Consider the following 24,240-nt stretch of genomic DNA (forward strand, 5'->3'; position numbering starts at 1 on the left):
CGCGCAGCAACGCGAGGCCCAAAGGGCGGCTCTTCCTCCCCGCGGTCGTCTCTCGGAGAAAACTTTCGCTAAGCGCTGCCTCCGGATTGGTACGGAAAAGGAAAGAGGGGCGGGATCAGCACATTGTAAACGCTGGAATGGGCGCGCGACTGTCTGAGACGGTGTTTGATAGGTTTCTGTTGGGGTGACGTTTTGTTCGTTACAGCCTGAACTGTATTTTTATACTGCAAACAATTCGTAAAATAGTTTTTAAACACCACGGTAGATTTCGTGGTATGAAAGCGTCGAAGCGGGTTTTATGTTGTTAAAAAGAGACTTGCTCGTATCACGGTACCTGCTTTGGCTCGCAGAGAGACCTATGGTTTCATACTGCAAGTACTGATTTACTCCGGTGATATTTAATTTCGTAGCGCAAACTCTAATTAACTGACACCGGGGACTCCGTGTTGCCAACAATTTTTTAGATGAGAGTTTGAAATTTTTGTTTCTTGGTAATGCCACTCGCAGAGACTTGATTTGATGCCACAAGCCAAGTTGAGCTAGCTCAGACTTTGGATTAATGTAAACAAACGCTGTTTCAAGTGACACAGACTGGTTAGAACAAAACCGTTGCAAGTTTATATATAGTTATCTAATACAAATATTTGTGCATCTCTGCATCTTTGTGTGTGTGCCTGCGCACCACTGTGTGTGTATAATACATTTATTTGTCTTATGCTTTACACTTTCTGTACTTGTGTAAATGAGTCCTGTATTTCCATATATATAGATACATATACATACACATATACAAGTTCTACAATAGGCAAACCACTATTGGTAGCAAATGTACTCAAATCTTCAATCCAGAAGTTAATACTTGATTATAGGCTTCATTTTATTTATTTATTCATTTATTTCCTGCGTTTTTTATTTTTACAGATAACTCAAGGTGACAAACATCCAAACATCTTCCTCCTTATATTTTCTCCATAACAACAATCCTGTAAGGTGGCCCAGCTTTAATGGCTAACATGGGACAAGAGCTTCAGATTCTGAAAATCAAATCCTTCCTCATTAATTGGTAATTGCATTTTCTGTAAAGATAATCTCGGAATTGAAGAAGCCCATTAAAAAGCCCATTAAAATGTTTAAAAAGTATTTCTGAAAATGTTTTCCAGATATTTGATATATTTCAGAATACAAATTAATATTCATTTTGAGAGCAAATATGTTTTCCCAAAGGGTGGGATTTAATGGCGCCCCACTACAGGTAGTCCTCAGCTTATGTCCAATTTTGAGCCCAAAATTTCCACTGCTAAGCAAGACAGTTGTTAAATAAGTTTTACCCCATGGTCGTGGGTAAACTAGTCACAAGTAACTTTTTCAGTGCCGCTGTAACTGAAAAGTCACTAAAACAAACTGTTCTAAATTGAAACGTCAAAAATGCAAAATTAAAAAGATTATGTGAGGAGCAGGTTTTGAACTACGTAAGAACAATATCAATATTTTTGCAGTTTTCTGAGATCTCCAGACCTGATGACACCACTGAGTCTTGAGTGAGTTGACTGGCTGGAGAGTTGAGTATTGATTGGTCATCTACAGTGGGTGATATTAAGACAGGGCTAGGTGGAATGGCTCTCCAGCTAGTATATGAAACAGCGTTAGAACTATAGCCATTTCATAGGATTTGTGCACAAACACACACAAACTTTCCCTGCTGTTTATCAACTTCTGGACAGTACCCATATAATATTTTTGCTCTAATTTATGACCAACATTCCCATCTTGCTGCTGAATTGTTTTTAAAGAGGAAGTAGAAGAAGGTAGCAATCACACTCTTTGCCTGTGGGAGCATATGGGGCTGGCAGATGTTCTTTGGAAGAACTTTTTCAACAGATGAAGGAAGAATGGAAAACAAAAACATAATAATGATTCTCACACCAGCTGTCTGGACCTGGGAATTTTGGTGCACTATTTCTTGTGCTTTTGAGCAGGGCAGAATAACATTTTTCTAATGTAGTTAGTAATAGGAGTTTTAGCTGGATAGTGGCTACACAGGAAAGTGGTATCCATGCATGGCTCTGATGCAGTAAGAGAAACGTATCTTTGAACCCATTCACAATGCACAAGAGGAAGATGTAAACAGGTTTGATAAGGATCCAAAGCCATGAAGGTTGAGGAAAAGCTGAATATGAACCCAAGCATAATTAAGACAGCTGGCATGGCACTCTAACATCAATATTCAGGACAAAAATAGAGAATATCTGTAGCCATATCTCAGGCCCTCTCAGTTATGCCGTTACATAATGGCATTATGCTCTGTTCTTTACAGACCCTACATCTTTATGCTTCCAGTTCTGAAGAGCATCTATGGAAGGCTCACTTGTTTGAATATTATGGGCGACCCAGCAGTGTTCCTTTAACACCTAGATGATGGAGCCAAGTCAAACATGGTGGCTTTCTGGCCACAGAATAAGTAAGACATTTACTTTATGATCATCATCGAAGCATGTTTTTTTTAAATAGTAACAAAAGCGGAGACATTTAGTTGTAAAATACACTAAGAACTATGTCCGCAAGCATTAACTGTATCCTTGCCAGCAGGAAGCATAGCTATCAATGAGGCTGCTATTATTTTCAATTCTAACCATCAAGTCGGAGAGAAAGAAACTTGTCTTTGATGCTGTCATCTTGTAGTAGACCAAACTATTTGGGAATGATCACTGCTCAGCGTCCTGCCAAAATTGTGGAAAAGTTGTGAGGGAGGGTGCATAAAACTGGCATGAAAACAAGAGAAGCGATAAAATAAAGTCAGAAATGCTGTGCGGAAGATCAAGTTGGTCTTTTCACTCATGGCTGACTTTTTTTGGTGTCCAAACATCCATAAATACATATTTACATGAGCCAACTGTATATAATATTTGTGTATGTAGGACCTACTAGTTTTCTCTTTAGGAACCTTAGAAACCATAGCATCACATCACATGGGTTTTAAGAAATGAACAGAATACTAAAAATCAACAGCCTAGTAATGTGCATTGGTTTTAAGGCAACATTATGGTATTTCAAGGATGGGTCTCTCCTAATATCCTGCCCCAGGGTCCCCCTGGTTTTATTCCCATTTTTTTATTTTCTCAAGTCTGGAATTTTAATGCATAATCCACCAATCATTTGTAATTCTGAGTTACAATTCACAGCTGACTAAGTACTGGGAAAAGAAGTGATAAAGCTGGGAAGAATCACTTCCACAAGTATCTTGTCCTTTCTTACTGGAGACAGTAAATAAATTATTTCCACCTATTCTGCACCCTACTTATACAAAAAGATAGATGTGTAATTTGAAGTAATCAGTCTTGATTTTTTCCATCAGGGATTAATGAAAAGAATAATTATAATGTTTAAATCTAGTTTTGAGAATTGATCCAGGTGGGGCTGTAGCATTTTATAAAATGCTCCACTTTTTGTTAATATAGGTGTGAATGTGGATGTTTAAACAAAATTCTTCAGGCAACTGAGAAGTTGAAAACAGTACAAAACATACACAAAATATAAATCAGTGAGAAGAACCTTAATAGCTTTGGGTTAAAGTGCTTTTAAGAAGGAGTTGGTTCTACGAATACTGAAAAATGAAGTTCTGCAGTGCACTTGACTCACTGGAGAAGAGCCTAATGCTGGGAAAGACTGAGGGCAAAAGAAGAAAGGACGACAGAGAATGAGGTGGCTGGATGGAGTCACTGAAGCAGTCAGCGTGAACTTAAATGGACTCCAGAGGATGATAGAAGACAGGAAGGCCTGGAGGAACGTTGTCCATGGGGTTGTGATGGGTCAGACACGACTTCTCAACTAACAATGCACTTAACTATTCAAGAACCATTGCTCCATTCAGTTAATTTGGAGAGCTATTGAGCAGACTCCAAACTTTTATGGGCACAATTGCTTTTTCATATATAAAATACAATTTTATTAAACTTTTTAAAGTATAAAATACAAATGAAAAGGAAAGTAGTGGGAAAATTGGAAAGGGGGGAAAAGGGAAAGAGAGAAGTGTAGGATGATGGGAGGGGGAAGAAAAAAGCATTAACCTTGGACTTTTTTCAACGCAGTAGAATGAACATAATAAAGTTACAGCCTCAACTTTTTTACTTTTTATACTTGGTATATAATTGCCATTTCTATAACAAAAAACAAACAATCCCAAAACCATTGTCTAATCAGTAAATCCCAAAGTCAACAATTTTTTTCTGCCTCAAGCAAAAATCCAGAAGTTATTTCCAGATAGAGATGTATTCTTTTCTTTGATTAAAGCATTTAATTTGGCCCTCTCTGCTAGTTCCATCAGTTTCTCCAAACATTCTTCCATTGTGGAAATTAATATATCTTTCCATTTTTGTGTATAAAGCTTTCTCTTTGCTGTCAGGATCCTTTATGGACACAGTTGTAAAGAAAATGAGATTGAGTTTGCAAAGCCCCCGTCCCACTCCAGGAAATTGATTATTTGGAGTCTTTTTAGATGAGTTACTATCTTGGGTATGGTACTGAGTTCAAACTAATCACACTTTCTAGTTCACAGGTCCCCAAATGGTGAGCATGCATGCAAGCAGCTCCATTTGCACATACAGCAGGCGAGTGTGTGCACACAGCTCCATTTGTGTGAGTGGTGTGCGTGCATGCTTATGTGGAATTTAACTCTGGGTCTTCTTTTATCACTCGGTTGTCTTTGATACTATGAATCATACTAAACTTCTGGATTTTCTCTGAGGGATTGAAAATGAGGAAGAGTATTTTTCAGTGATTCTCCTCTTCCTTCCAGACTAGTTGCTGGGTTCTAGTTGCTAGAAGGCTGAGTTTTTTTCAACTTAGCGTTTAGTTTCTGCATGAAGTCCCTGAACAAAATTATTCAGAACAAAAATTAGTCAAGTATCAGTCAGTAAGCTAATGAAACTCAGCTGTACAACCTTACCATGGGCAGAGTAGGATACATGGTCAAAGTGCTGTCTGATTGCCAAGAGGCTTTTAGTGTTTGGATGGGGAAGAACAGACTCAGGCTCAATTCCAACACCACTGAGTAGCTTTTGGTTTTTGCCAGGTATATTTCACTGTTGGTTCTGTATAGGATCAAATCCACTGGTTTGGAACAGTTCACAGTCTAATGGTTCCCTTGAATTCACAACTCAGCTCACTCTTTAACTCTGCCCACTCCTAAAAGACCCCAACGGTAAAGACTGTAATGATGAAACTGTTCAAGCCAATCTCTTTAACACATTTTTCGGCTCAGTCTTTGTAAACAGCAATGGCTCATGCCCCACATTTTCCAGTCGTATCACAGCTAATCACAACGATCTAATACATATCGATTTTACAGAAGAAAACTTTGAAAAGGCACTATGCAGCCTAAAACCATCTCTAACTATTGGACCTGATGGGCTATGTGCCTACTTCTTAAAGAAGCTTTCCACTGCCATAGCAGAATCTCTAAGCATAATCTTTCAAAAACCTTTCAGGACCAGCTCCTTGCCCAACCTATGGTCACTAGCCATGGTCATCCCTATCTTCAAAAAGGGAGACCCCAGCCTAGTTGAAAATTACAGACCAATCTCTTTGTGTTGTGTCAAATGCAAAGTCATGGAATCAATCATAAACCAATCCATCCAGAGGACCTTTCCACAACTTTATATTGCATACCAGTAATAACTATTCCTGGATCAGAAAGGCCTATTCACAATAACTCATGCCTTGATCACCTCTTAAATAGATTATGCATTGCAATGTCTTTTGCATAGGGAAGGTTTTGAAGACGCCCCGGTCTACAACTGATTGAGAACGCTTAAGGAATTATAGCTGCTTTCTCTTTCACTCCACGTAACATAACTCCTTTAAGAGTTGCCAGTGAACTTTTGTGTACAAGTAGTCTTTGACTTACAACTACAATTAGGACCAGAACTTCCATTAGTAAGTGAAATAGTAAATTTCATCCAGTTTTATAACTTTTTTTGCCATGATGGTTAAACGAATCATTGTGGTTCTTAATCAGATCATGTAGTTGTTAAGCAAATTCAATTTCTGTCACTGACTGCTTGTTGGAAGCCTTTTGGGAAGGTCAGAAAAAGTGATCACATAGGCCTGGAATGTTGCAACCATGGGAAATGCATATCTATTGCCAAGCACCTGAATGTTGATCATTTAATAGGGATTTTTTTATGGTCATATGTGTGAGGACTGGTTGTATGTAACTTTTTGAGCAGTTGCTAAACAAATGATTGTAAGCCAAGGACTACTTGTACAATTAAAGATTGCTAAATGTTACCTTTAAGGTTCTAAATTATAAGAGACTTCAGCATTTACTACAACTAGTTTGTTCTAGCTATTGCAGTAGGCTGAGCATCAGTTAATCACAATAGCAGTATCACCAAAGACCGCATGATGGCACTCTCATCAACATTTATGTCCAAGCATCCAAGCACTTAAGTGTTCTAATGCCTTTGCTGTTTAACACGTTTGTGCTCCAAGATTACTTGTCAAAAAGATGCTTTGGTTCAAAAGACAAATTCCAAATGCATATAAGAGTCATGCATTTAAAACAGAAAAGTGTTCACTTTGGTATTTTTGCAGAACTAAATTCCCAAAGATTAAACACATTAATGTAGGTTACTTAGCAACCAAACTGAATTGGTTTGCCATTCCTTTTTCAGGGATTTTTTTTAAAGTCTAACCTACAGGCATTTCCTGATGTTTTCCTATCCAATTATTAGGCCAAATAGCTTTTCAAGATGAGCCAATGCCAGGTGCTGCTATCTGCCAATAAGCTTCATAAAATTCAACAGTGAAGAAGCAGTTACTCTTATCATTTATCAAGGAATTTTGGATGATTCCCAAATGAAGCCAACTTCATGCTCCAGAAAATAACTCCCCAACCACTGATATCTATCCAAAACCTTTTATTCTGTTTGTGAGCTGATGTAGGGCCCTGGATCATTTGATTGATTTTTCTGGCAACAAATGCAGTGTGGAATTTCAACTGTACAATAGAAAATGACATTTTTTTCCAGTTTGATAAGCATTTTGTTCAATGGATCCAAGGCAAATCCAGTTCACCGAGATGCAATATCTTAAACTGTTTTATATGAGCTTATTGGCTTTTGTGTTTCTCTCTCCTGACATTAGGTGGATTTGAAATGGGGATGTTTTAAAGAATGAGTCGTTATCTATAAAAACCTTGAAATCAAATCTTAATTCATAGGACTGTCTCTTTCAGCTACTGTAGAAAAAGCTGTTGTTTTCTTTTACTTTTCAGCAAATTAAAAGAATTGAACGTTGGTATTGGAGAAAATTCCTGAGAATATGGAGGACAGCCAATTAAAACAAACAAATGGAATATCAAACAAATCAGTCTAGAGCTCGAAGCACAAATGACCAAGCTCAAATTATCTTACTTTGGATACACTATGCTTAGACCTAGCTCTCTAGAGAAGGTTATAATCCTGGCAAAAGGGAAAGAAAAGAGAAGAAGGGATGCCCAGCAGCAAGGTAGATGCAGTCAGTTACAGTGGTGATGGATGCACTGTTGAAAGACTTGAATGACGTGGTTAGAAACAAATTGTCATGGAGAAATCTATGTAAAGTCAACCCCAGCTTGATGGCACCTCATCAATCAATCAGATTAGAAGTGTGCAAGTGAGGGCCAGCCTACACCACAGCATGCCAAGTTAAAAACGGTACTCCTTAAATAAAAGCAAGTGTTATGCCCCAATTCCCACCATGTTGTGGAAAATTAAAATAAGGAACTGTTTTTCTCTTTCCTTCTGCCCATCGTAATACTGAAATCTGGCATCAACTAGTGGAGCTCAATGGAATGATGATTCAATACAGTAAAAGGGATGTGCTTCAAATCACATGTAAATAAACTTTGGAATTCGGTACCCTAGGATAATGATGGCCACCAACTTGGATAGCTTTAAAATTAGATTAGAGAAATAAGAAAGATACAGGGTATAAAGTGCATCCAGTTATTAAAGGTAAAGGTTTCCATCGTGCATATGTGCTAGTTGTTCCCGACTCTAGGGGGCAGTGTCCATCTCCATTTCAAAGCCGAAGAGCCAGCACTGTCTGAAAACGTCTCTGTGGTCATGGGGCCAGCATGACTAAACCAAAGGTGGTTCCTATTTTTTTACTTGCATTTTTACATGCTTTCGAACTGCTAGGTTGGCAGAATCTGGGACAAGTAATGGGAGCTCACTCCGTTACGCAGCTCTAGGGATTCAAACCGCCGAACTGCCGATCTTCCTGATCTACAAGCTCAGCGTCTTATGTAAAACATTGAGAGGGATGCTTCATGAACTCAGAGCTTCAACATTCTAGCAGAAATGTCTTCCACACATGCATGCATGCATATGTTCAAAAAACCCAAAGTTTCAAAGCAGCTATATCAAAAACATTACAAGACGCAGCCCCCTCAGTCAACTGGGCAGCAGATCCAAAGTATTGCCCTGTTGAAGTTACCCTCCCAATAGTTTCTTCAGCACTATTACTGTAGTTAGAAAAATCCTGCTAGTTAGTACTATAATAGTACATTACTTCACATCTATTAGGAAAAATAACAGTAGTAGCAATCAGATTTATATTCCACTGGCATTAAGAAGCTCAGGGGGATATACATAGCATTTCTTCATCCAGGTTTACACCACATAAAAAATAACCCAGGGATATAAGTGAGGCTAAAGGCTAGTCATCAAGGGCCAACCTGAACTCAAATCTCCTTACGCCTACTCCAACATTATATAATAAATAGGAAAGAGTCTACCTTTGAATACCAATTACTGTGAAACATGAGCAGGAAAAAGGAAGTGTGCTAATGTTCTGAGTGGCTAGCAACTGTGAGAATACTGTGCTGTTGAACTCTGCTTCAGCCGTTTTTTTTCCAATATTCCTAACTTCACCAAATATAAATATATATCATATGCAGTGTGTGTGTGTGTGTGTGTATTCATGCAATGATTTATTCAGGGAGCTTAGAATAGTGTACCTAGAACTGTTTCCTCTTCTCTATTTTGTTGTTACACTATGTGATTGTTACTTCTAAGCTATAAGCAGGATTCTTGCTCTGACACAAAGGGCTAAATAATAGTATCTCATTAAACTAAGGAGGAAATTGAACATTTGGTAATGCTTAAGCAGGGGCGATGTGTCTGCATATCTCCCATTGAATCAGCTAGCCTGACAGTAAATCTGAACCGATTGCACAATTGATCTATTGTAATTGCATCATAAGCAATTTCCTCTCAATCTTTATTACAGATATCCATTACATCTTCCTAATGCCATTAAGTGAATCTTTCCACACATATAAAGTAATTACTTGTGTAATCGTTACCATTTGGACAGCGTATCAAGAATTGCACACATTATTGTGAAATAAATAAGCAGTTGCTTAGCCTGTGGGAGGAAAACCAGCCCTAACCATCGCTTCTTGGCACTGGCAGCCTGCAGCGATCTCTCTTTCTGAGCGAGCAGAAGCCTCACTTGGGGCTAACAGCTGCCAGAGTTATGCTGAACCAATCTTTTCAATGAAGCAGCTGCTTGAGGAAGTCCCCAGGGGAGGCATTTGAATTGCCTGGAAAGCCAGATGCAATCAACCCTTAACAAGAAACGTATACAGGGAAGTGTGGGACAGACCAGCATGGAGGAGGCCACCATAAAACAGCCTAAGCCTCAAGGAGTCTCCTTGAATGATTTAAAGAGGCCAGCCACGTTCACAAGGTTGTTATGGGTAACTGGTACTTGCTAGTACATGTTGGTGCTTGCACAGAGGAGACCTTATCTAGCCTCTGACAATGTGCAGAATGCCCTGTCCTAATGGATGTCTTTACAGAATCAATACTTGTTTACGAGGAACATTGTCTCCTTGCTGGCTCATATAAATGAAGATAGGACAATACTTTATGTATTAAAATATATCCAAGTTTTACACATTGCATTCTATTGTAATTGCATGTGAAGATCCTGTTGGCAGCAGATCCGACAGCAGATTCGCACACTGAGGAGGTTGAGGAGGAACATGGACCAGTCCTGGAGTCTGGGGAAGGCTCTGATGAGGGCTCTGGGTCTGGGGCAGAGATGGGGCCAGGGCCATCTGATAGTTATCAGCTGCCTTCGGAGTCAGACATCAGTGAGGCATATGAACAGCTGGAGCCTGTTTCCAATATGTACATACACAGAGTTGCCAGACAAAGGAAACAGCAAAGGAACAGGGGTTGACTTGGGAGTAAGGCCACAGGTGGATGGTGAATGGCCTCTCCCAAAGGGAATAAAAGAGGAGCAAAAGGGATGTGGTGTTTGCAGGAGACAATTAGTTCATTCCTGCATTTTTGCCAAGTATTGTAGCATCTGAAAAATATTGGCCTGGCCTCTTTCCAAGTCTGATAAAGGTTGGTAATTGTGAACTACCTGGAAAGACTGTGGGAGAGGAAAGACTTTGCTGGAGAGGAATTCACTGTAAATTAAATAAAAGGGGTTTATTGGGATGAGGATTTGGCTTCATGCTGCTGGGGAAGCCTAGGTCATAACAGGTCCTTGAAAACACACATGGACTAATTTATCAGTTGTGTTCATAGTGGGAGCATTAGCCACAAATATAGTGCTTGCAATGTTGGAGACAAAGAACCCTCACTTGCACAAATATCAGGCACTACCAAAGTGAGAAATGTCACTTTCTTAAATAATATTAGGAGACAAACTAGAGCAGGGGTGTTAAACTTGCGACATGTTGTTATCACATGACATACTACAGCTTTTTCCCCTTTGTTAAGGTGTGGCCGGGGCCAGTGCATGATATATTTGTCCCGCGGGATGCAGGTTTGACACCCCTGAACTAGAGTCGGGGGAAAAACCACATTAGTTCAACACCTGAACAGAATAACTAATCCGTTAAATGAAGGCAGCTATACCATAGATATCTAGTATCACATCCATATGTCATATGCTGTGACTTTGTGCACCACATTAATTCACTTCAAATTAAATGTAAATTCTATGCTTTGGACAATTAGTAATGGGATCTTAAAACTTGTCCTCAATTATGTAGTGTCAAACTAGAACAATCCTTCCTTTTAGAAATCCCAAATAATTGAATTAAGGAAGCATAAACCAACTTTGAGCATGATAAATCTGAGAATACGCACATTGGAAATTATATCCCAAACCCCGTAATGTTATCCATTCAGTCATGTTTGACTCTTGGCGATTCTATGGGCCAGGTCTCTTCACATCTTCCGATCTTGCACTACTTCCTTGAGTTTTTCTATGCTCTGGCTGGTGTCAGCTTTGATGGTGTCCAGCCATTGTGTTCTTTGGCAGCCTGGTTTCCTTTTACTACAAACTCTTCAAAACATAATTGCTTTCTCCAATGAATTCCCATGTGTGACTTGGCCAGAATAAGTGAGATGCAGCTTTGTGATTTTTCCTTCCAGTGATATGTTTGGTGCTTTGTGCTCTAGTCCTCGCTTGTTGCTTCCCCTTGCAAGGAATACAAAGGAATCTTCTCCAGCACCACCATACAAAAGAGCTGGTTTTCTTCCTGTCTTGCTTTTTAAATTCCATCTTTTACAACCAAATGTAGCTATGGGGAACACAGTAGAGAGGAGTAACATTTGGTTGCCAAGCTGATGTCTTTGCTTTTCCATATTCGGCTCATATTCATCATTGCTATGCAACCCAGTGCAATCCGACGTCGAGATCATCGTTGTTTTTCAGTGAAAAAAAATGTTTATAGGACAGCATATCAGATTTAATGCGTGTTGAGAAATCAAGAAAGTTCACCTGATTAGGAACTTACATGCTAAACATGAGACTTCAATTATCCATTTGATCTCCTTTGAAGACTACGTAGGGAATTTACTATGTATACAAACATACCATCATGCACTCATTTCTGTAGTTAGATAATACTATTGAGATGTATGTTAATTCAGAAAATTATGGCAGGGAAAGAAGGTAGAGATGACACAATGATTGATGATCTGAGTTTAATGTTGCCCTGTGCAAACACTTCCCATTTATACCCTACTGTTCTAATAGGGGTTAGCTCTTGCCAATCCATAAAAAGTTTCATAACCAAAGCTTTTGCTTTTCTCTCTCCTAATTTTACTGTATTCTTAATACACCGTAGTAAAGATTCTTTACTATATATTCTTAAGAGAAGTGTAATATTATCTTCTACCTTCAGCTATCAAGAATGGTGCATATTTTGCACCAAAGTATGTTTGTCACTTCCTTTTGTATCTCAATCTGCTATGGAGACTAATGTCAGACAGCACGGAGAAAAAAGTATCAGAAATCAAGTGATTAAGTAGTCTGGAAAAGGACCTCATATGAGTGGGACCTATAGCAAATATATATGAATCCTAAATGTGCTTCTCATCTCAGTTAGGCAACGAGTAAGCCAGAAGTGGTATTCAGCAGATTCTGACCAGTTCTGGAGAATCAATAGCAGAAATTTTGAGTAGTTCGCAGAACTGATAAATACCACCTCTGACTGGCCCGTCTCCATCTATTCTCAGCCTCCCGAGTCTCAGTTGATCAGGAGGAAATGGGGATTTTGCAGTAACCTTCCCCTGGAGTGGGGAGGGAATGGAGATTTTGCAGTATCCTTCCCCAGCAATGCCCACCAAGCCATGCTACACCCATGAAGCCATGCCACACCCACCAAGCTATGCCCACAGAACCAGTAGTAAAAATTTTTGAATCTCACCACTAGAGTAAGCCCACTTTGCCAAAGTTACTCCATCAAGGTTAGCATCATGAGAGAATGGTCTGATTCATATATTGTATTATGATTTAATGTGACATGTTTTTTTCTAGCTTGGTGTATTGACCAGTGTAATTTGCATATCATGGTGTATGATTTCCTATGTTTTATGAAGCCAGTCTATTGTGACTTATAAAATAAATTATAAACTGTGATTAAACTGAGACCTAATGCCATGTTGTTAAAAAAGGGCAAAGCTTTCACAATTACTTCTCAATATCCATAAGAAATTGTTCCTTTAGGAAATATCTCATCTTACTTTTTCCTTGGGAAAACTTTTAAAAGATATACATTGAAAATGCTTATTTATCACTGGATTTTGGTTAGCTTGTTTGTCATGGTGTTGACTTGCATCTTCTTCATGACTGTTCTAACCCTGTATTTTTGTGACTGTAATCCCCATTTAGTAAAACAGAAACTAGCAGGTTTTCTTAATAAATCCACAGACAAGTGTTTTCCATAATGCTTCTCCCAGCAAACATTAGTTTAACCCAATTTAATTAAGTGTATATTATCCTCTCGGTAACAGTTTCACCATACCTGCCCATTCTAGAAAACTATGAAATTTTATTCAGTTGCTTGGCTACATTAACTTCCCCCAGGAGTAATTCCTAGTGAGGCCTTGTTTTGTAGGCAGCTAAGATGGAGGAGGCTGATATTAACTGGTAATAAATTCAGAAAGAAGAAGGACTGTGGTCATTACAATTAAGTTGCTGCAGGCTGTTCTAAGTAATTACAGCCAGTAATCAACCATGGATTTCCCATTTTATCTTCATCTTATAAAAGAGTTTAACTACATTCTCCTGCCAAGCCCCTAGTGTCTAAGCATTACTTACACATTCAATCTTGGCAGTAAATGCCAATTTTAAATGTTCTGCGGAGAAGTTGTGAAGATGGGAAATTACATCTAGAATATCCCTTTGTTTCTCCAGCTAGGTGTAAATTAACAGCTACTTGCTGGACTTTATAAATACTATTTATGATTAGACTTCTATGCCATCCGTTTTGCCAAGGCGATAAGGCAGCTTATAGTCATGCAGTTAAAATACCATATAAAACATTACAAACGAAAGAAAAATGATAAATAAGAACTGCGTGGTTAAAAGTTCAGATAAAATTTGATTAACCAGGATGGGAAGGAAGGGAACAAACTGTGCATGGGGAGGAGCTGGAGTCCCTGACTAACCCATTAACTACCACTAAGACACCATGTTCCCATTGGGGCTATGGGCCAGCTGGCAGAGCCATCTTCAAGTCCTTTTGGTAGGCCAGAAGGGAAGGTGCATATCTCACCTTAGAGGGGAGGGAGGATGTTCCAGAGGGCGGGCACCACTATCAAAAGGAAATCTTTAAAGAACCACAGGATTGTCTGGAGATTTCTACCTCACCATTATTCTCAATCTCCAAACTCACAAAATCAGTTTAAATTTGGTTTATCCCAATCCTCCAAGCAATTGGTTGTAAAAATAATAAAAATAGTTGACGCAAATTATTGATACAACTTCTCCAGCAGCAACATTCTACTGTGTAGAACCTACTCCAATTTCAGAGACAATTCCTCCCCCCCACCACCACCACCAACAAAAAAGCCCAAGCCATTGCAGCCAACTGGTCTCCACTGAAGAGAAAGAGGAACCAGAGCAATCTCTAGTCACATTCACCTCACAACCTTCCCTTGGCTTCTATGAATAGAATCTGAAAAACCCTCAAGCCACCTTTTCCCTTGAAGAATTTGCAGGAGCAAGGGTGTCAAACTCAATTTCATTGAGGGCTGCATCAGGGTTGTGTTTGACCTCAGGGGGCTGGGGGGTGCGTGGCCAGGGTGGGCATGGCCAGCTTGATGTCCACTTTTGGTATGACAACCTCCTGTAGCTCTCTGCCAGCAAAAATAGAGTTCGGTGTTCGGTCCTCCTAAAGTCCATTTTCACTGGCAGAGGCACCACGGGCTGGTCCTTCGCTAATTCCAGGGCAGCCCTGTGGGCCAGATCTAGCAGTCCGCATGCCGGATCTGGCCTGCGGGCCTTGAGTTTGACACTACTGTGCTAGAGCATCTGAACTCAGGGCTGGATGAAGCATAGCAGAACATCTGACATCTCATAAAACCCCCAGCCTGACTTCCCTGCAATTACAGATGGGCCAGAAAGAAACCAGCTTGGTTCTCCAGCATGGATTTTGGGGAATTACCAAGATCCAAAGCTGCTTTTCAGCTGCCTTAGAGTCTTCATGTAAGGGTGTTTTGTGTTATCTTTAGGGCAATAAGCTAACACAATTGTTCTGGGTGCAAGGAAAGTGGGGTCGCTTTCATCAACCAATGACATTGTGCTGGACTTCACAGTCATGATTTCTCTGTGGCTGCATCTATCCTGTAGAACCCTATCACTGGTGGGTTTCAAATCCTGTTCCAACTGGTACGGTTGGAACGGGCCGGCAGCATCGTCATGGACGTGTGCAGCGCGCAGACATGCATCTTAGCACTTCCGTGATGCTCCAGCTGCTCCGCAGAGCATCGTGCAGGTGCTGTACATGCCATGCGCTGTACGTGCCATGTGCATGCGCGGAAATGCAGAAGCCTTAAAACACAGGTAAGGAGCTTGGGTGGGTGGGTGAGCCCTCCGAAGCACCATACCAAAACGGTATCCGGTGCTCCGGGCTGGCTCTGGTACGCCCGTACCGGGGCATACTGCCTGCAACCCACCACTAAACCCCATAGCCCCAGATATCCAGATGGCCCTAAGCCTTTTGTAAGCTTTTGAAGACTTAGCTGTCCTCAAGCCATTTGGGCTCAAAGTCATTGCTTTGAGATGTCTGACTTTGTAAATCATTTAAATAAATAATACAAACAAAGAAATTCAAATAACAGCTGCAAAACTGGTGGAACTCTTTTGATGCAGATGACAATGGGGTTTGAGTTATATGAACATACATGTACTTGTTATCCAGAGGTTTCAATCCATTGCGTGATTTGTAAACATTTAGAAGCAGACGCACATATCTCTTTGGGCAGACCAGACATGACTGGTTTAAATTCTTGATTGTTTTATTTTTGCTCTGTAACAGAAGGGGGGAGGGGGGGCTGAAATCTGAACCAGAGCCTGCAATGCTCTGTTTTCTCTTCAAACTTGTGCCCTGAAGCTCTGTGTTATCCCAATGGATTGTTGTAGGAAATAACTTTGTGTGTGAGAGGAATCCTCAACTAAATCAGATATGCCCAAATCAAACTAGGATGTGGAAAGCTACCTTCAGCTCACCTGGAATTCCACCATCTCCACCACCCTGTTGGCCTTGGAGTTGAAGGATGCAATCAATACAATGCAAGCAGTTCCATTTGATGAGATTCTCAGACGAGTGGCATATTCCTGACACATGTTTCTGATCTCAAGATATGGAAAGCTGGGGAAAGGTCTTGCCTTCTAAAGCATGTTGAACGGGGGAACTTTGGGACCTGACATCCACACATATTAAAGTAGCTAAGGTTGAGAAACATTGTTCCTAAAGGGCAGCTGTTTCTCAGAACCATCTTTGCAGCTTTTCCTGAATCCAGCTCATAGACATTTTTTTAATCTTTGTTATCTGGTTTAGCCCAAAGGCAATCTAGAGATATCCATCTTTTAGCAATAATTGGTGAACTATTCCAAATTACATCATTTGTTTTATGAATGTTTGCTTCTTTTCAAGTATAAAATAAATAATGAATTAAACAAGGAGATGCTGCAGTGGCAAAGTTATGTTGGCTACTGAGTAGCCTTGTACAATTCAAAGTTCTGATATTGACCTACAAACCTTTACAAGGCTTAACTTTTAGGTATGGAAAAGGTTGTCAGAGTTTGATGCAGCAATCACATCCAGAGAGCACACACAGCTAACTGATTCAGGAGGATCCATTAACTTCTCTTTATATATAATATAACACATGAAGTAAATATACAGTACCAAAAACTGGTTCTTCCAACGTGGTAGAGAGTACAAGCAAACACAGGCAGAGGAGAGAACAGTTTCAGTTCAGAGCAGCAAATTAGTTTTTTTTCCCAGCTCAGCACAGACTCAGAGCTGAACAGCTAAGCCACGTCCTGGCTCCTAGCTGTTTTAACTTCCATTGGCTGAGCTTGTTACTAAGCCCTATTCCAGTTCATGAATATACACTGACAAAGGTACCGCCTGGAAATTAAGAAATTCCCTGAGGATGAGCTCCAGCACAAGTCTGAAAGCTCAGAAGACAAAACCTCTGGTCCCGGTGACCAATTTAGACTGGATCCTGAAACATTATCCTGTGACACCTATATTTGCCTTCATTTGCATGTAAAGGACCATCTACTTCAAAACAATCCTACCCATTATATGTGCTTATCTTCAGGGGAGCATGCTACACGTGGCCTTTCCAAAAGAGATTTGGGCAGAGAGAGTGTCCTGTGAGAGCACCCTTCCTTTTGGAGTCGCCTCCCGCCCAGCCACGGATACTGTCGCTGAATTTTGAGAAGCTTTTAGAATTGCCCTATTCAGAAAGGCCTTTGAGGCATGACATCTGTTTCTTGGATGGATATTTATACTATGAAAAAAAAGAAAAAGAATGTAACAGATCTCAGTTGAAGTGGAAAGCCATCTGATCTTACTGAGTAGAATTGGTGAATATAAGCATGGAGATGAATGTGTAAGTTTAATTATGAATGCAAGCAGTAAAAATAAAGTCAGAATCCCCCTTTTTATTAATTTATATTTAATTTTAATTTATATTTCCATTATATTTTAATTATGAAGAAGAACACTAAAAGGGAAGTCAGAAAGTAGGAATCCATAGGTTGTTGATAGTAACATGCTAGCGTCCAAAGAGCAGTGATGCTGGAAGAACCAGATATGATCTTTGGGAAAACGGATGTGACATTTTGGATAAACATGATCCAGGAGAAAAGATTCAGGTAGCTCTCATAAATGGATACTTGGCAAAGAAATAAGAGAGTAAAGAAAAAGTAATCGATCCCTTCAAAATCCCAAGAATGAATTAAAGTCAGAGGCATCTTCTACTAATTTGGCATTTTTGCATTGCCAAAAAATGACAAATCTTCATCATGATGTCATGATGAAGAATTCGCCCTTTCATGTTTTTATGTTCTGATGATAATGTTTTATGTTCTCAGATTGGCTGCAAATATGTAACTCCTGGGACCTGGGTTGTGATGTCATGACAGATGTTTTGTCACTTGCTCTCTCCATGGGGCCAATATGAGAGTGTTGACTGGTGAGTATGCTTCTTTTAAAATTAAAAGTTTCAGCATGAGCCTGTACTCTATACTCTATATCCGTGATGGCGAACCTATGGCACACATGCCACAGGTGGCACATGGAGCCATATTTGCTGGCACATGAGCCGTCTGCACCAGCATGCATGTGCATGCCAGTCAGCTGATTTTTGGCCTTCCAGGGGACCGTTTTCATCCTCTCCAGGCTTCAGGAAAGCCTCCGGAGCCTGGGGAGGACAAAAAACAGGCCCAATGGGACAACCGGAAGTTCGGAAACAATCCATTTCTAGCTTCCGGAGGGCCTCCAGGGGTGGACGTTTTCGCCCTCCCCAGGCTTCAGGAAATCCCCCAGAGCCTGGGAAGGGTGAAAAACAGGCCTAACCAGCCAACTGGAAGTTCAGAAATGATCTGTTTCTGGCTTCCGGAGGGCCTCCAGGGGTGGCCGTTTTTGCCCTCCCCAGGCTTAAGGAAACCCTCTAGAGCCTGGGGAGGGTGACAAACTCCCCTGCACGTGGGGGTGTTGCGTGCGCATGCACACGGGGGAGGGGTGTCACGCATGCATGCGCAGGTGGCCAGGGCACATTGAATTTGGGGTGTTATCAGCACAAATACAACAAAATGTAACAAAAAGGCAACAGTAAAAATATTGGGTTTCTGCCTGGATGGTCTCTTGTGACGAGCCGAAGGACAGAGAGTGGAAGTTGTGATCTTCCTCCCATATTTGGGCATACCAGGGGTTGTAAAAGAAATCTAATAGATACCTTTCACCCTGGCTTCGCTGATAACGGATAAGAGCCTGTGGCCTAATGGCTAAGAAGTCTGCCTAGTATGTAATATAGCCCAGGTTCAAATCCCAATAAGGGTATGGCTAGCTGATGAGAGCTAAATAGCTTGAAATAGATCTATACTAGTCTCCCTTTATTTATTTATCAGTACAAATACAACAAAATGTAACAAAAAGGCAACAGTAAAAATATTGGGTTTCTGCCTGGATGGTCTCTTGTGACGAGCCAAAGGACAGAGAGTGGAAGTGGTGATCTTCCTCCCATATCTGGGCATACCGGGGGTTGTAAAAGAAATCTAATATATATACTAGTGTCCCTTTATTTATTTATCAGCACAAATACAACAAATATATATATATATATATATATATATATATATATATATATATATGTATGTATGTATGTATGTATGTATGTATGTATGTATGTATGTATGTATGTATGTATGTATGTATGTATGTATATGTATGTATGTGTGTATATATGTATGTATGTATGTGTATACACAAATACAGCACAACACACACACACACACACACACACACACACACACACACACACACACACACACACACACACACACACACACACACACACACACACATATATATATATATATATATATATATATATATATATATATATATATATATATATATGCTTTATCATGTCCAATGATGCTAAGATATGGATAGGGCCTAAATTGCAAATCTCTTGGAGGGAATAGCAGTTAAAAAGAGGAAATGAAGGCCTCAAGATATGCCTCCTGCGGAGGCCAAAACAATATTTCCCCAAATGTAGCTCCCCGTTCCCCATTGTTTATTGCTCCTCATTTCTTTGCAGTTGTATCAATGTCACTACATAGCTGCACAATAATTGCTAGAAGAGGTTCTCAAGTGAACTGCCATGGATAAGAACATAAACAGTGCCCCTGCTGGATTGGATTGTTGACCTATCTAATCCAGCAGTCTGTTCTCACAGTGGCCAACCAACTAATTGCCCAAGAAATCTTTAGTCTCCCAGCGGATGGCATGAGAGTTAGTCACACTGTCCTTAAGGCTAATAGAATTGGTCCAACACACACACACACACCCTGTTTTTTAAGCCAACCAAGCAGATAGTCGGCACCACATCCAATGGTAACAAATTCCAAAATTAAATAATATGTTGTTTAAAAAAATTCCAAAAGATAACCTGGCAATCATCAAATCTCAAAAGATTGCATTTGAATTGAAGCTCTATGATCAGGATCTCAGGCTTATCTTTTTTTTAAGGGTGAATACTGAGCTTAAATTCAAGGAAATGGAGCGTATTAGTTCAGACCCCAGAGTAATGGCCTTTTGTATTGTGAAAAACAATTACCTTTTCCCATCCACCTTTAATTTAATCTCATTAAAGAAAAAACTGTAATCACTGTACATAATGCGGCTGAGGCAATTGCATCTATAACAAGTTGAGAAATCTCCCAAGGAAGTCAGATCTAACTGTCTAATCTAACCAGATTGCCATACCTGGAAAAACAAAACACTATGATCTTTTTGGCGGAGGAAGTAACACATTAAGTGTCCCTGTCTTATCTCGCAATGGATATACAGAGCTATTTCATAAGTATTCATAACAGGGGTGAAATTCAGCAGGTTCTGGAGAACTGGTATGGAAATTTTGAGTAGTTCGGAGAACCGGCAAATATCACCTCTGATTGGCCCCAGAGTGGGGTGGGAATAGAGATTTTACAGTATTCTTCCCCTGCCATGCCCACCAAGCTATGCCCATAGAACTGGTAGTAAAAAAAAAATGAATTTCACCACTGATTCATAACCTATTATTTTTAAATATGTGGCTTTTAAAATATTTCCACCACAAATGCCAAGGTTCGCCTCTACACAATTCATTCATTCATTCATCCATCCTTCCTTCCTTCCTTCCTTCCTTCCTTCCTTCCCTCCCTCCCTCCCTCCCATCTTTCTTTCTTTTCTTTTCTTTTCTTTTCTTTCTTTCCCACCCATCTATCTCACAAAGGGACTCTAGGCAGTGTACAAATTCGATAATCCCATTTATGGTGTACTCCATATACAAACATAAATAAGGCATGTCTTTTTAATAATAATAATTCCAATCAATACACTTACACGTACATGGGGAATTTTTACAGGCATGGGGAATTTACCTTCGAGTTGTTGCTGAAGAACAACTAAGAACCCCAACTAGCATGGTGAATCAAGTGATATGCTGAAGTTGCTCACTTCCAGTGACCTGCGGTGAGTTTTATGGCTGGTGAGGCAGCTTTTTAGACTTGTGGACTTCAACTCCCAGAATTCCACAGCCAGGCATGCTCAGTTCCGATTTAAAGCGACAGCATTTTTCCCCCTTGCAAAATAAGTTTTCCCATTCTTTTTCTTCTCCCTCCCCCTCCTTCCTCCCTCTCTCCCTCCCTCCCCCCTCTCTCAAACAGACACACGCACACAGAGAAGTTGGATCTCTCTCTCACTCTCTCACTCTCAAACAAACACAGAAGTTGGATTGGATATATTTTCCAAAGGCTTGAAAGCAGCTCCTCTGCCATACCTGCCCCTTCCCCTGCTGCCTTCCGATCGGAGCCTTTGATTGAAGGTAAGGTGACCAGATTTTCAGATTGGTAAAGAGGGACACCTTTGACCAGGGGTGGGGGCCAATGTTCCCTCTAATTTTTTTTCAGGGTGAGCGGAAAAGTATAGTGTTTGAGCGGCACAGTTTCATGCCTGAGCACCTAAGAGAGCAACAGTTTGAACTTCTGTCTCGTCTGCTGGACATTTGCACAACATTCCAAGCGCCAAGCACCAATTGTGAGCGAGGTTTCACCCTGATGAATGCCAGGCATGAAAATGTGCTACTCAAACACTATACTTTTCCGCTCACCCTGAAAAAAAAAAGACTTCTGCTCAGCTTTTAGATCATTAGACTGGCTAGAGAGAGACATGGCACCAACAGGTCCTGGGTCCTGGCATTTTGCAGGCAACCTGTCCTCTCACATTCCTTTGGAATGCAACCCATCACATGTGAATTAGATTTTGCCAATTATCCTATTAAAAGATAATCCTATTATTCTAAAATATGACTAACTCGATATTAAAAATGTAAATATTTAATGCTGATAAATAATAGCAGTAATTGTTATTTAGTATGATTAAAATCAGTATTGATATATCAATATATCTATCAAAATTGACAATAAACACTAAAATAACAATACAAATATATAATGTGGAATATAAATGTAATAAATATAATATATAAATACAACATAAATGTAATAAAATAATTTATCATGAAACTCTCCCCCTTTAAAGTAATAAGATCAATTAAATAGTCTAGCAAGTTTGGACAATATGCTATATGTTATGTTACTTAAGAATATATATGCCTCAGAATCAGATACAACATCCACATCATTTCCAACTGAGTCAATAAAATGATATGCCATGCCAAAACTATTTTAAATAAAGATATGAAATTAATCAAGTATTGCATTTATTTTTCAAAATGAATGTAGAATTTTTATTATTATTTAAGTTTTGTACCCTATCTTTTCTAACTAACGTTAACTTTAAAAAGATGTTACATCAGACTACAATACAAGTAATTAAATGAAGACTAAAATAAGTGTTTTGGCATATTGAGCTTTTTATATTTCTTTCTAATATTTCTTCCTTAGTTGAGAACTTCCTCCTCAGCTTACTTACGCATTAACTGTTTGTTGCTTTTATGGTTTATTCATTCACTGCTCCATCTTCAGTTTTTTTCACAGGGGGCAGGGCTTCCTTCCTTCCTTCCCTCCACTCCTTTGGCCACCAATTTTGATCCAACTCTCTCTCTCTCTCTCTCTCTCTCTCACACACACACACTCTCTCTCTCTCTCTCTCTCTCTCACACACACACACACACACAGACAGAGAGAGAGAGAGAGACACGTGTTCTTTGGGGGGGGTTGAATTACTCCGCCTCACTGCGCAAAGTCGGCTCAGCATGTGTTCGGCCCCTGCTTACGCTGAATCAAATCTGCAGCCGGCAGGACCATTTCAAAGCTGCCAGTCCTCTTGCTCCTTCTCCTTCACCGGCAAAGCAGCGGCGGTGGTGCCTCCCCCTTCGCTCGGAGCACCTCAGCTGGGCTCTGGGTTATCCCTGCCATCGCCTCCACCTCCGCCGCTTTCCTACTAGCTCCCGCGGCCTCAAAAGCACGGCAGAGGAGGAAGGGGGAGGGATAACGCGGGGGCCAGCTCAGGTGCTCCGCGTGGAGAGAGAGGCACCACTGCGGGAGCTTTGCTGGTTAAGGAGAAGAAGCAAGAGGACTGGCGGCTCATCAAAACAAGTCTGGGGAGGTCCTTTGCAAGCGGCCAGTTCTAGCTGCCTGCAAAGGACTTCTCCACGTTTGCTTTGGTAGAAAGCTCTGCGCGGCAGTTAGAAAGCTCTGCGCGGAGGTTTCTAGCGACGTGCGCGGCCGCGCACGCGCGCACCTTAGAGGGAACAGTGGTGGGGGCTTGATTAAAAATTTTATACGGAGCAACAAAAATTTTCATACAACGCAAAAATAGTATTGTAATGTTTTTTTTAATTTCAACATAACTACAATTTACAAATATAAATTGTAACTGTTGCCAAACATCTGAATTTTGATCATGTGACCATGAGGATACTGCAATGGTCGCTAAGTGTGAAAATGGTTGCTAAGTGTGAAAAATGGTCATCAGTCACTTTTTTCAATGCCATTGTAACTTTGGTCATTATAGCACCTTTCTTGCCACAGTTCTTAAGTGAATCTTAAGTGAAGATGTTATATCTTAAGTGAATCTTAAGTCTTAAGTGAAGATGTTATACAGTAGAGCCTCTGGTCATGAACGCTTCTGACCAAAATATTCACATTCTCCCCCCTCCCCCCGCTGCTGATTTCCCCTTCTGCACCATTTTTTTTGTAAGCGCCAAATTTCCAAAATTAGTTTGATTCATGACCAAATCAGTTTGCGACCAAAGTTATGGAACAAATTATGGTTGTGACCAGAGGTTCTACTGTATTCATGCCTTTACATACTCTATATCACCTCAAAATGTTGCACAGCCTTCATAAATTTCTAATACAGATAAAATTAAATACAACATCAAAACCATAAAAAAGTAAAATTAACCTGGCTGGAAAATCCTATGCCTGTCTTGCTATTATTACTGACACACTTGCGGCAGTATTTGATGGCTAAAAGAAAAAAAAAATTGTTAAAGTGTGTATTATGTTCACTCCCATGTCTTGTCTGCTGTGTTGATTTTGAATTCATTAAAAGAGCTTATTTTACATCAAATCCCTCTCATATTATTCTCCTATGTTCAATAAAACCCTAAGAGACAGCATACTATACATGAAATTCCTGTAACTGTATATTTAGTAAATTGTGGAACTGAGTTTATCCAATTAACTCAG

At 40.1% G+C, this 24,240-nt stretch overlaps 1 long non-coding RNA gene across 3 annotated transcripts; it reads left to right on the forward strand.

Moving 5' to 3' along the window:
* The first annotated feature begins 4 nt into the window (after positions 1-4).
* Positions 5-18,000, forward strand: LOC106557151 (uncharacterized). Of its 3 annotated transcripts, none has more exons than XR_001314091.2 (4): positions 5-89; positions 922-1,063; positions 2,315-2,458; positions 17,911-18,000. It is a non-coding gene; the product is annotated as an uncharacterized LOC106557151 (long non-coding RNA). The 3 variants fall into 3 exon arrangements; XR_015695913.1 differs by lacking the exon at positions 17,911-18,000 and adding an exon at positions 7,274-10,682; XR_015695914.1 differs by lacking the exon at positions 17,911-18,000 and adding an exon at positions 3,456-4,514.
* Positions 18,001-24,240: the final 6,240 nt, after the last annotated feature.

The sequence above is a fragment of the Thamnophis sirtalis genome, unplaced genomic scaffold, assembly GCF_051295495.1.
Source record: "Thamnophis sirtalis isolate CommonGarterSnake01/CBP01778 unplaced genomic scaffold, rThaSir2_p1.2 scaffold_3, whole genome shotgun sequence".
Lineage (NCBI taxonomy): Eukaryota > Metazoa > Chordata > Lepidosauria > Squamata > Natricidae > Thamnophis > Thamnophis sirtalis.